Below are 12,590 nucleotides of genomic sequence, written 5' to 3'. Positions count from 1 at the left end.
GCCAGTATCTCTCCTGAAAAAAAGTGTGCCTTGTCCTTCCCCCTTCTTTCCATTTCTGTTTCAGGATTCAATAGCCATGTTTCTACCAAGTAGTGCGCTGCAATTATACCCTGCTTCTCAATATGGATTGGACTCGTTTACCTGATCTAAAAAAAGTAACTCATGTTAGTCTTTTCTGCCAATGGAAAAGTGCCAATAGCAAGTACTGTAGCTCCGCATCGAGCCGAGTAGGTACCGTGCAGTCCAAAAGATGTGCAAAACAGTTTTACATTTTCTTCATTATTTGCTTGACTAATGCTTGTTGGTTGGTGAAAATAATATTCCATATATGATGCAAGATTGTGTGGTGAATTCAAATTCCCAAACTATAACAATGGTTGGAGAACAACAAAAAGCAGTTCCTCTGTTTGTTTACTTTAAACTTTAAGTATGCTTTGAAAATAGGTTCATTAGTCTGCAATGAAATAATAACTTCTCACACCTGGAGTAAAAGCAGGTTACGTGCGTTGTTGTTGCCGTGACGATGCAAAGAGAAAACCAATGCCCCCGCTTCGCATACTATTTTTAAGATGGTTGGGCTGGTAAATGAGGTGCATTTGTTTTGTACCTTAACTGTGCTCATGTGCTCAGAGCGCACTGAGTCAGAGCTAATTCGAATTACAGCATTTTACCCCTTATTTTCCACTTGCCGGTAGCGTTTTGAGCTGGCAGACAGCAGGCACGTTGGCCTCGGCTGCGCTGACATGAGACGAGAGGCTCGCTGATGCGTCAGTGACACAATCCAGATGTCACAAGAGGTTTAATATCTGGATCGGAAATGTTTAGGCCACCGTAGATGACGATTAACCAGTGTAAGTTTTGTAGTGTTTATTCAGCATGTTTAATAACAGCCTTGTTTTCTGGTGAAATTAGCTATACTGTGAGAGAATAAAATAGGAAGCCTTTATTAACCGATTCTATTATCTCACATTATAGCTAATTTCACCAGAAAACAAGGCTGTTATTAAATATATATATAGATATATATATATAGATACTTTGTGCTTGTGAAGTTTGCTATCATCCATGCTAATTTTGAGTTGAAACGATGCTACAGGATGGAAGTGTTAAAATGGGTGTGTCATAAGAAAGAATAGGCTTCCCTTTTGGCTCTGCAAAGAAATACAGTTCCTACCTTTCCGGTAGGACTTTGCTTTGCTGTACATTATCCAGACACTGTCATTTTGGCAGGCAGCTAACAGCTAGAAGTGACGTATGGCTAACTGGAAAACAAACATACGCCAGTGCTTGGCCAGGCTACCAATATGACTGCCAGCTTAACAAAATTAGTTTTTCTACAGAAATAGTGGTAAAGGGATGGCATTATTGTCAAACACCCATGCATAAGATTTATTCCGTGTAGTATTAGAAAACAGATGTAAAATTTCACTGATTGACAGATAAGGCACTAGCCACTCTAGAGGAGCCAAAGTGACGTAGGTGGTTTGGGAGCATCTGGTCATCCCATGAACTAGCGTCGAAGAAACATTCTCTGTTTCCAAATGTTACAATGTGTTATTGATATGTCAGAGTCAGTGAGCGAGGGAGCATGCCCACGGCAAGTGTTGTTTACACATGATTGGCAGAGTCAGCCTAATAGGACAATATTGGGGAGGGTGAGAGCAGTCACTTAAAAAAATCTGATCATTCCCATTGGTGTGCTGCCGATGCCCAATGTTTTCGCTGTGTTACATAAGCCACAAACAGGGAAATTTGGGTTGATGCAGAGCAAAGTGGAGCGTAAAGTGAGCAGCTGAATGCCACCAAGAAACCCTGTTAGAGGAAGAGAGAGAGGCAGCAAGAGGGAAGGGACACAACATGAGAAGACAAGACAAAAGGACATAAAAATTTTCTCAAGGGCCTTGTTGAGATGCTATCTGCATTTTTACACTATTCTACCACAAATGTTTAAAGTTATGGCTTTTGCTACCTGTAAGGTACAATGTAGACTATACATATGTTTTGTGCTTTAGGCTCACCCAGTAGTTGTCAACTCTAGGGAACTTTTAAGCCATAGCAGTAAATACAAATCACCATAATGCAGATACTTTAATTTCATTATGTGATGTGGACCACCTAGCAAGCAAAAGCTGTAATCGCCCTTTGAACATTAATCACTGTGTCACACGTCAACGTTTAAGGTGAGCTTGCAAGTTATTGATGAGGACAGTTCAACCCTAGAACAGGTTTTCTGTCCATTATTTACTATGAGAGAGAAGATTATAGGAGTACAATGGATCCCCACATACTCGCGGTTCAGCACCTGCAGATTAACCTATTTGCATTAACCCATTTCCCCCCCCCCCCACCATTTTTCCTTGTTTTTTTGTTTTTTGGGGTGCTACCGATCCCGAAAATGCTTGTTGTTTGTTTATCTTATTTTGGATTCTTTAATGCTACTTTAATGGTCGGCAATTTTGCTCAGATTTTTGCAAGTCACGGTCCAGTCTGGTTCCTATCCGCCGCGAATGGCGGGGGTCCACTGCATACAGTGATACCTCGATTTGCTCGTTTAATATTGTTCTGTGACCAAGCTCGTAACTCAGTTTACTCTTAATAACTACTTACTTTAATAAAGAAAAAGGACAACATATTATATAAAAACATAACAAAATGTAAATAAATTAACAGATTTTTAAAAATGTAATTACTGTACATATTGTAGTATCCTTTCTTTTGGGATGTGTACATTTAAGGGTGATGTTAGGAGCAACTTGGCTGGTTAGTCTACCGGTGAGTTTCTGGGCGCGAGTTGTGGCCAACAGCAGCTTCTTGAGAGCAGGGTTGGTACTGGGTCATAAAACCTCTTAGCCAATGTGGCTAAACAGTATAAAAATCCCCTAGCGAAACTTGTGTGTAGTTAGCCACAACAGCATGTGTGTTTATGTGGCTAAACTTTTAGCCACACTTAGCCAGTCCTCATCATTGGGAATATGTGGCCACTAACGCCGTTCACGCACAGCAGAATGAGCGCGTCCAGTTTAACAGGAAGGGCTTTTGAGTTTTGATGCAGGAATTTTGATTCACCAGCGTGGTGAACGTGGGCTATATTGGCTTTGCCACATCCTGTTTCAATTAGCTATTCACGAGGTGGCGTTTTGTATTTGCGTGTTTGACAATAAAGAGTTGAAAGTGCATCTGTGAATGTGGCTCTCCTTGCTCACATTTGAAAGCATTAGAGTATCTTAATTGCGCCGTTTGTTATCACTCGAGTGGCAGCTCGATTGAGATGGTGTGGCATGACCTCAAGAGACATATTCACACGAGACATCACAGGAATCTGAACTGCAACAGTTTTATAAAGAGGAACGGTCCAAAATTCATACTGATCATTGTGCACATCTGATCTGCAAATACAGGAAACGTTTGTGTCACGATACGAAGGTATCCATTGTAACTGGATCCAGAAGCAAGCGGAGGCTGAGAAGTTTGTGGTGAATAGTTTATTGAAAAGGAATTGGGAATTGGACCTCTGAGGCGTAATGGCGGGTCGTCAAGATGGGGAATGTGTGGCAGGCGGTGGCGTGAGCAGGTGGATGGCTTGGCGGCGTGGTGAAAGAGATCAGCAAGGCGGGGAACACGGAAGGAGCACTGACGACAAGGAAGAACATGGAAATCAGAACAAGGCGTAGCTTACGTGGAAGTACTAGGCCGGTGTACTACGGTTGAATGTTAATACTCTGGCGAGGGTTTCCAGGATCTGGGAAGCTTTTATGCAGGCGGAGATGATGACGGCTGATTGAAAACAGGTGCGCGGCCAAGGTGGTGCTGATTACAGGGAAAGGAGAGAGAGAGAGAGAGAGAGAGAGAGAGAGAGAGAGAGAGAGAGAGAGAGAGAGAGAGAGAGAGAAAGAGAGAGAGAGAGAGCGAGAGGGGCGCAAAGCGCCACCCAAGCTTCAAAACAGGAACTACAAGGATAGCTCATGACAGTTTGATTGAGATAATTGCTGCCAAAGGAGGGTCAACCAGTTATTAAATTGAAGGGTTCACTTACTTTTTCTTCTCAGTCCTCTGAATGTTTACCGTTATGCTCTATAAAAAAAAGGGAAACAAATATAATAGTTTATGTGGTATTTTTTTAAGCAGACTCTTTGTTTAGTCTTGTGATTTCAGATGACGATCAGACTACATTTGATGACCAATATATGTAGAAATTTATGAAATTCCAAAGGGCTCACATACTTTCTGCTCTCAACTTACAGGAGTGAGGCTTGCGCTTAACAAAAATGGTTGTCACCCATGATATAGTGAAGTGATTCAAGAGTGTTACTACAACTTACAGTATCTCCTGTACATACTGTATCTCTTGCAGCAGCAGCCGACTAGCATCAGCTTCTTCTCTTCTTCTTGACAGCTTTACATAATGTGTCACTCTCTTCTTCTCATCAGCTTGCAATCCTCTCTCTGCTTCGTAACTATTCAGTTTGATTGAAGATCTCCTTGAAGTGCTGTCTGACCAGGTCGCACAGCTTTTAGCCCCCTGAGTACTAATGGATTCTAATTGTACATAGCTATCACCACCATGCTGTCCTGTCACACCATGGCTTCGGCGTGCCATCTTTTTGTAGCATCCACCCTTCACTCCCTCTGTCCCTGTGCCAGTGCCATCTGGCTCTCAGCACCAGGCACATTTAGCTCAGCGGGGCATCAATTTGTCCCCTCTGCATCATGGGAGCTCAAGGGAGAAGTGAGGACAGTGGGAGAGAGAGAAAGATATACAATATAGATTTAGAAAGGCTGAGTAGTAAGACTGAAACGAAACAGATTCAGTCTCCAGAGATATGGGATGTGCTCTGGTAAGGCTGAGAATAACTGCCATGTCTTAAAACTAAGGGTGGAACCGCATACTGACAGAGGTGGGTAGGAACGCATTACGTTTACTCTGTTACATTTACTCAAGTAACATTTTGGATAAATTGTACTTGTCAGAGTAGTTTTAATGAAGCATACTTTTTGCTTTTACACGAGTATTTATGGTAAGAAGAAATGGTACTTTTACTCTGGAACAATAATCTACATGACACTCGCTACTTTCAATAATTACGTGCGCAATCTATTTTTAGACTTTCATTTTCAATTTCCGCGTATGGCGTTGTTGCGCCAATTCACCGTAATTATCACAGTGCTGTTTGACTCAAGTTCACCAATCAAACAACACAAGAAAGTCACATGTCCGCACACAAAGTCTTCTATTGGGGTTCGCAGGCCAATGAAAGTGAGTGACTCGTGTTTACATTATGGTGTACAAAAAAAACACAGCTTTAACATCCAGTGTAGTTTTGCCACTGCCCAAACTTCAGCAAATTTCATAATTCAGCCCACTTCTATCTTGAGAAAGTTGCAGATGTTTTTGCTGTTGGTTTGGCTGTGCATATGGCAACATTAGCTCTATTTTATGGTCACAAGTAACTATAAAACATGGTTGTTTTCTCTCTTGGTCTCTCTCTTTCTCTCTCTCTCACTCTCTCTCTCTCGCGGCACGGTGGACGACTGGTTAGAGCGTCTGCCTCACAGTTCTGAGGTGCAATCCCCGGCCCCGCCTGTCTGGAGTTTGCATGTTCTCCCGTGCCTGCGTAGGTTTTCTCCGGGCACTCCGGTTTCCTCCCACGTCCCAAAAACATGCATGGTAGGTTGATTGAAGACTCTAAATTGCCCTTACGTGTGAATGTGAGTGTGAATGGTTGTTTGTTTCTATGTGCTCTGCGATTGGCTGGCGACCCGTCTTCGCCCGAAGATAGCTGGGATTGGCTCCAGCACACGACCCTAGTGAGGATAAGTGGTACAGAAAATGGATGGATGGATGTTTTAGACTAAGTGACTATCGTTCAGCAATATCTGAATTTGCATGCTAATATTTTATTCAGTTATTTTTTTTTTTTTCTATGACATTCCAGCTCCAATTAAAAAAAAAAAAAAAATCAGAAGTTACTCACTGGTTACTCAGTACTTAAGTAGTTTTTTTTGCTGAGTACTTTCTTAATCTTACTATTACAATTAATTATTTGGAGGACTACTTTTTAATTTTACTTGACATATTAGTCTAAAGTAACAGTACTCTTACTTGAGCACAATATTTGGCTACTCTACACACGTCTGCATACGGATGCGTCGTTGTTGTATATAGGTTATAGAAACGTACTGTATATAGTACATACAGTACATACACATCTTCAAGACCCCCCTTTTTTTCTACCAGAAAATTCAAAAACTGACGCATCAGAGGCTAAAGTCCATAGCTGAACCTTTAAAGGGATTTAAAAAACTTCATAATGCTAAATGTGCTCCATGAAATATAATTTGTCAGCGGCAAAGCACCCCTCACTAGTCCCCATTCTGCTAACACGCACACACGCAACACACACACACACACACACACACACGCTCTCTGAGAGCGTGACATGCAAGTAAAATAGAGGATTTAGGAGATGGACACAGTTAGAACACATACAGTTTATTTAGCTAGTTAACGATTGACTATTTTCCTCTATAAAAAGTGGATTTGTGTTTATGGTTTCTCAAGCAAAAGACTGCTCTATTTTTGTGTGTGCATTATGTGGTTTGTAAGCCATTACATGTATTTTTGCAGTTAATGATTGCAAGATACCATAGAACCTTTAAGGTTTAACACTCCATTCTGTGACGCTGGTCAACTGCTGTTTTGTTCGTATTTAGAATCCACTTTTCTCATAGGGAATCATGGAAATAATAAGTTCCAGGGGAAAACCATCAACATTATAAAACCTTTATCCACTGTATAGGAAATCTTTTCGTAATATCTTAAATAGTGATGCACCGAAATGTAAATTCTTCACCGACCGAAACTGGGGAGCTCACAGCCAAAACCCTTAGAAATCAAACTGAATTTGTAAGCGCTTTTTATACAAAAAATTTAACATTATCCATCCATCCATCCATTTTCTGTGCCGCTTCTCCTCACGAGGGTCGCGGGCGTGCTGGAGCCTATCCCAGCTATCATTAGGCAGGAGGCGCGGTACACCCTGAACTGGTTGCCAGCCAATTGCAGGGCACATACAAACAAACAATCATTCGCACTCACATTCACACCTATGGGCAATTTAGAGTCTTCAATTAACCTACCATGCATGTTTTGGAATGTGGGAGGAAACCAGAGTACCCGGAGAAACCCCACGCAGGCACGGGAGAACATGCAAACTCCACACAGGCGAGGCCGGATTTGAACGCGGGTCCTCAGAACTGTGAGACAGATTTGCTAACCAGTTAACCACGTGCTGTCCGTGATAACGATAGTTATAAAAATTTAGTTTATTTGCTGTCATGGAGGCAATTATTAGTAACGCTGCGTTGACAACGGACGCAATACGCATGTTCTTTCGCCTCCGCGACTCTGCATCATATTTAGTCGCGTTAGCTGCAGCTCGTAGATAGCTGTGGTGACGTAAATACATAGCATGCAACAAGCATTCCACCTGAGTAGCGGAAAGCAGCAAGGTTGGGCGACAATAGGGTAGCTACAGTTTGGTCTAGCCACTGGCTAGCATAATAACGGTAAAGACACGCGGTTCCCAAATTTCATTGCCACATGCAAATTTGAATTATTGACGGAACAAAAGACGTTCATTTTTGTTGCTAATGTGTTTGTTAGTTGAATGTGGCCTTATTTAACTGTCAACTATGGTTGATTTATGGTGCACAACTATGTCATTATCAAACCGTGACTGTAGGCCGTGTGTAAAATAATGACGCAGCGCCCCAATCCATTGAACTACATAGTCAGCAAAGCCCGATGCGCATTGCTGTTAATCCATCCATCCATTTTCTGAGCCGCTTCTCCTCACTAGGGTCGCGGACGCGCTGGAGCCTATCCCAGCTATCATCGGGCAGGAGGCGGGGTTGCCAGCCAATCGCAGGGCACATACAAACAAAACAACCATTCGCACTCACATTCACGCCTATGGGCAATTTAGAGTCGTCAATTAACCTACCATGCATTTTTATGGGATGTGGGAGGAAACCCATGCAGGCACGGGGAGAACATGCAAACTCCACACAGGCGGGGCCGGGGATTGAATCCCGGTCCTCAGAACTGTGAGGCAGACGCTCTAACCAGTCGCTCACCGTGCCGCTGCTTGTTAATAGCAAAATTTTTAAATATTTAGTGTACAAGCTCGCGCGTCGGCCGCAGCAAAGCTATGATTTAGCAGCATTAACAATATGTTATTTCGGGTGTTTTATTTCGGTGATAAAAGTCTTTCGGTCTAAAAAAACGCACTTTTGGGCTGATTTCCGGAGAAACGATACGGCCGCCGAAATTTCGTTGCGTCACTAATTTTGTCATACAAGAGAAAAAACATGTTGAACATCAATAAAATGTATTCTCAACTTTAACTTTGAACAAATGATGTTCACAGTGACACCGCTTTTCCCTTGTTGCAATGTATTACATTTCTTGTTTTCAGTTTCCATGTTGCCATCACTAGTACACTTGTGTGGTGGGATTACAACCCTCAATAACAAAAAACTAAAATCCAGTTGTCATAGGTTGTACAGTAATTCTTAAATTGTCAGTTTTATATTTGTGTGTTAAAAATTGTAAAGCAGAGTAATAACTAGATGGGAGAGTATGGACTGCAATTTCTACAAGTAAAGCGTCATCATTGCTAAATTGCCCAGACGGTGTGCAACTGGCTTGATACATCCTTCACACACAGCCGCATGGGAATAAACATGCACGATGACTGCTGCTCGCACACTCAAGTCTCTCTGCTGATGCGAATAAGATAGCCACTTGAAAGCAGTGTCATGGCCGGTCACACACCAAATTAATCCATGTTCTGAGGGTCGTCTGTGATAAATACAAGATGACATGCACCAACTTTGCTGCATAGGCCAAACTATGGATTTACTCAAAGAAATACATGCATTCTTGCAGAGTTGGGGACTTGAGTCAAATGAACTGACTCGAGTCACACTTTTTGTCATAGTTATTAAAACTGGCAGTATAAATCTTACAGTAGTATATTAGTAAAATTATCTGTGAAAAAAAACATCCCTCTCTTGCCCCAGTTTGTACCCATATTATTTTTTTTTAAAAAACACTGCAACCAAGGAAGATGTGTGACCGATGAGGTGTTGCTCATTTGCTGTGCACTCGCGGGCACACTCAATACACCACTTTGTCATAGCGGGCACACCCTGCAGCCTCATGTTGACCTGTTACTTTGGTCTTCAGGAGCTTTTGTTGGAGCTTGACAGTATCTACCTGCTTGACACTTGAAGATTAAGACTTGAGATTTACACGTGACTCACTCCCACTTCTGCATCCTCGAGAAAATACCAAGATATTTTAAACCACATATGTTAGCAGAAAGACACTAAGATGGTCTGGTCTCAGTATTAAATGAAGGTTCTGTTTGTACTACGTACAACATGTCTTGCTTCTGACATCCATTTTCTTACCCCCTACAATCACGCACACACTAGGATCTCACTTTTAAAAAACACACGCAGACTGTGAAGATCAAATTTCCACGTCATCCAACGACGTTGTGTCCTCCCCTCATGCAAGCTTGTCTCTCCTTACATCCACTCGCGTGTCTTGGCGTCTCGCCTTTTCTCGCTCTCTGCCTTATCAGCGGGGTTCGCTGTAAGCGTCCTCGCTGAGAGGCCTATTAGTTAGCTATCGGCCTGTCAGATAACGCTTCATATCTCTTTGCTCACTCACACAGCTTTGCTCTGACTCCATAAGGTGGGCAGTGTATGTTTGTGCGCAAATATGTCCTTTCGCAATTGCATGTGTGCAATGAAGCGTCCCTAATCAGCTCATTAAACTAGGCACCATGTCCCCATCGTAGTGTGTGTGTGTGTGTGTGTGTGATGCAAGCACACAGACTTTCTTTCAATAGTACTGCATATTGTGTCGCCATTGGCACCTTCAAATTCTTATAGCCTGAAATCCCATATTTTGATTATATGAATAACTGCTGTTCACCGGATGATGAGGATGAGGGTCAGTAAGCATTGCGGCGCCCCATTAGAATAATGGGGGCTCTGATGTGGCGTGCCTCAACGTGCACTGAGCTGCCCTCCTCTCCCTCCATGGCTGCGGCTGTCCTATCCTGCCCTCAATTCCACACTCCAACAGCCCTTTCATTTACTTTGCCCTTACTCTCGTTTTAGACTAAAAGCATACTCATTGGATGTCAAATAACATTATTTGATAACCTCAGAAGTTGAAATTGAACATCTACCTTGTACCAGTACGGGTAATGTGGATGTTAGACCTTTTTTTTTTTTTGTCCAATCTGATTTCAGCCCCTGTGCTGCCATGTCAATCTAATCTGCGAAGGACCTTCGAAATCAATAGCACTGGCCAATGTAAACTATATTAGCAGTGGGACTGTTTCTTACCAATAATATTTCAACTTTGCTTCAGACTGCCAGAGAGCTGGTCCACAACAACGTCAGAAATGTTCCCACCTCTGATTGGTTGATCAGAGCATTCATCCATCCATCCATTTTCTGAGCCGCTTCTCCTCGCTAGGGTCGCGGGAGTGCTGGAACCTATCCCAGCTATCATCGGGCAGGAGGCGGGGTACACCCTGAACTGGTTGCCAGCCAATCGCAGGGTACATACAAACAAACAACCATTCGCACTCACATTCACACCTACGGGCAATTTAGAGTCTTCAATTAACCTGCATGCATGTTTTTGGGATGTGGGAGGAAACCGGAGTGCCCGGAGAAAACCCACGCAGGCACGGGGAGAACAGCAAACTCCACACAGGCGGGGATTGAACCCCGGTCCTCAGAACTGTGAGGCAGACGCTCTAACCAGTCGCAAAACGTGCCTCCTTGATCAGAGCAAGCCAGAGCAAAACATGTTAGTAGCAGTCTGCAGACATTAATCTCTGGTGAGTGTATTTTATTTTTTTTTGTCTTGTGATGTCGTCATGCTGATTCCGAACTGATGTTGATGTGTCTGGCACAGTTGTGTGGAGTTGTATTGCATTTTTGATCATGATGGTGGTGGTATTAAGACAGAGAATAAGTCATGTAAGTCCCCACTCAAGGCCCGGGTACCAAATGCATACTGACGAAGCAACTATAACTCTTAGGTTGTGTGTGTTCTTATGCTACCTGCTGACAGCCATATAATGTACAATATATTAATTACAATCATTTGTGTACAATTCAAAAAGTGACAGTATAGCTTTGCTTCCTGTTCCCTTTATACTGCATGTCTATCCAGTATATTCAAAGGATGAGAGTAGTTTTACTTCATTTTAGTTTCGCTTCATTTGATTAAGTACCGGTTAATTTATATTTGTAAGGCAGTTACCTTAAAAAAATTGCTTGTACAGTAAATAAAGGTTCAATCAATCAAAATGTATTCACCTTACAGTAGGTGTTATTTCTGATATTATTTTTTATAAACAACTTGGAACTCAATCAGTGCAACAGAATGACAGAGTTTCCTCTATGCTGGTAAAGCTTTTATTTACCATACAGGCATGTTTTCAGCAGGGCACACTGTAATTGATTAAAGAGCTTGGGGGAGTTACTTTAAAATGTATTCCGATACAATTACTACTATTTACCTGTTAATTATTTGGGGATTACTTCAATACCAAATTTGCTATTGAAGAGAAATTAAATATCACTAAAATATATACAGTATTTATACTTTTCTGTCTTGTTTTTAATTAAACCCTGTAGGAAACAAGATATATTCACATTTTTTAAGTTAGTCATGTAATGCAGCCGTCCCCAACCTATTTTCACGTGAAGAGATATTTTTGACAGACTGCCATAAAAACAAATAAAAAGTAGGCTTTACACGATCAGGATTTTTGGGGGCGATCACCAATCACCGATCAGCAAGTTTAAAAAAAAACGATAACGGATCACCGATCCGATCACAAGATGGAGCAATGTGTCTATTTACATGACTTGTTCATTTATTGTATATACTTGTGTACTGTATACTGGGTATCTTAAAAGTATTCTCTAGCATTTTAGACATAAGTTAAAACATCAATGACATCTAGGGGGCATTCAAGGATTGGCCACTGACATAAGTTTAGGTCAAATCAACATTACAACATCAGCATAACAGAAATAATGGGTGCTAACTTACTGTAATTAAAATACTTTATTGCACTTAAATAACTTTAACAAATACTGTTAATGACTTCCTTACTCTAACTTTCTCACTGTCCCGGCTATATGGACGGGTGTTGTTCAGAGTTTGTGGCCGTTTGGCTTTTCCTTTGTTTATTGTTTTTTTTGTTTTTTTTCATGCTGCGTTGCTTGAACGCGGCATGCTCCTCCTTGTTTTTTTTTGTGTTGAAGCATTTAGATGACGTTCCCCACGACGTGCTTCAGTTGTGCACAGACTGCAAATAACTTACATATTGTTTGTCTGAGACACCACAAAATAGTCCCACACCGACGACGTGTTTTTTCGCTGACTAGATTGAAAAAAACTTTATTGGCCATCAGATAGTTACAGTATTACGCCACAAGACACGGAACAAGGCTAAAAATAAACTAGCTTTTGGATTCATACG

General features: G+C 41.8%; 1 protein-coding gene across 9 annotated transcripts in view; it reads left to right on the top strand.

Annotated features, from left to right (window-relative positions):
• Positions 1-12,590, top strand: part of ppfia4 (PTPRF interacting protein alpha 4) — an 80,685-nt gene that overhangs the window by 10,870 nt on the left and 57,225 nt on the right. Inside the window, exon 2 of one of the 9 annotated variants that reach the window (XM_061785345.1) lies at positions 10,454-10,931. The exons of the other annotated variants lie outside the window; for them this stretch is intronic. The gene's annotated coding sequence lies outside the window, so the exon portion shown is untranslated. The remainder of the gene's footprint in view (positions 1-10,453; positions 10,932-12,590) is intronic. 9 annotated transcript variants of the gene reach the window in all.

This window comes from Phyllopteryx taeniolatus, chromosome 9 (genome assembly GCF_024500385.1).
Source record: "Phyllopteryx taeniolatus isolate TA_2022b chromosome 9, UOR_Ptae_1.2, whole genome shotgun sequence".
Lineage (NCBI taxonomy): Eukaryota > Metazoa > Chordata > Actinopteri > Syngnathiformes > Syngnathidae > Phyllopteryx > Phyllopteryx taeniolatus.
This window is presented reverse-complemented; position numbering and strand designations above follow the sequence as displayed.